Raw genomic sequence first — 1,854 nt, forward strand, 5'->3', positions numbered from 1 at the left:
GTGCGCACATACAAGGACACACATGCACATATATAAACCCATACGCACACACATACACATGCACACACGCACAGACACACATACACACACATGTACACACATGTACACACATACATACATACATACATACATACATACACATGCACACACATGTTCACATGCACACACGCGCACAACATGGATGTTCCCAGTTCGAATCCAGTCAGTTTCATACCACCAATTTTATTATTTTATGGAAATCGCTCTGACCAAGGCATAAAGCCACTTAATGTAGGGAGCTAAAAATACAAATTCAATGTAAAATAAAAAATAAGAATAAAGATTTTTAAAATAATTGTTAGATGAAATAGATTCCCACCCAGAAAACAGTAATTCTTTCCCCTTTGTCAGAACGATCACTGATTGGAATGTGAGGGCTAAAGGACAAAATAAGGGAAAGCAAGACTTACAAGGCAAAATAAATCCACTTTCTATTCTCCTTAACTGACCGATGTTGGAATCCTGTAAGTGTTTTCTTCTCTGATGACCTGATTCAACAAAGCACATTACCAACAATAGAACCAATGTTGTTCGATACTAAATTATCCCGATTTGTATTCATTAATCTACCAGCCGGGTCACCCGGCCTTATGTAACAAACAAGAGGAAAGAAAGAAATAAAAGTCAGGGTCGGCATTTTTTTTTTCTTTTTTTTAACAAAATTTTTTTATTACCAATAATTTCCCGTTTCGACACCACTTAAAATCTCTCGCCATCGTCCATTTTGCCCAATAAATACTTTTCTTCTTCCTCCGACCACATGCTGGCCACAGCCGGTCCATTCTTGTCCTTGATTTTACATGTTCATTTTCTTCCTCCTCGATTTTCTTTCTTTCCACCACCTGGTATACCTTTTCTCCTCCTCCTGCTTTTCTTTTTCTCGCACACACTTTCTAATATGTATATGTGCTCTTTTCAGCTACTGCTGCTGCTAATTTCTTCACAAGTCAACCATCCTCCGCTGCTGCTGATATTTTCCCACGCGCTTATATGCATCATAAACATATTTTGATTCATGCATATTTCGTATTTATCATCACAGAGACAATTCTCTATTGATTATTATATTGTACCTAATATATAGTACTGATTTCAACAGATAACAAATAAAAATGACTTAGGTGCCATCAGCTAGAATCGAAAGTAAAACATCTAACTCCCCAGTCACGTTCCCTACCATTTGAGCTATTGAGAGATGGATAAGGAAGATTTAAAATTAAACCACTTCAAACTACAAATGAATTTGCGCATCCACAAAAATAATACAGGGTGGGCAGAGCAAATGGCTTTTTTGTTTTAATTGATATTTAATTGATATTTAATTGATATTCTAAATAAGCAAGTTGCTCTGCCCCACTCTGTAGAAATATGTCGGCAAGTTGAAATGAACATTTTGCATTTCAACTTGCCGACATATTTCTGTACAAGTTATTCATCCATTCAAACAAAGATTTTATTCGTTATAAACAATCCTTGGTGTATGATTACTGTTTCATGTTAATTTCAGTGTCATGTAGTTTAAGAGTTTATCGGTTAAATATTTTCACACAGACACTCTAAAATATCCACACTAACGTATTGTGCTTACAATAACCCTTATCCATGAGTGGCTTCCGGGCCTTGATAAGTGGTGACCACCTTGTAAAAAAAAAAAAAAAAGATTTTGCATTTCAACTTGGTGATATATTTCTGTACAAGTTATTTATCCATCCAAACAAAGATTTTACTCGTTATAAACCATCCTTGGTGTATGATTACTAGGGATGTGACAAGAGAATATTCTTATCATTGTTTTGACTCTCGAGTATATATCCG

Source organism: Euprymna scolopes, chromosome 4, assembly GCF_053919585.1.
Source record: "Euprymna scolopes isolate OS-2025 chromosome 4, ASM5391958v1, whole genome shotgun sequence".
NCBI classification, from domain to species: Eukaryota; Metazoa; Mollusca; class Cephalopoda; order Sepiida; family Sepiolidae; genus Euprymna; species Euprymna scolopes.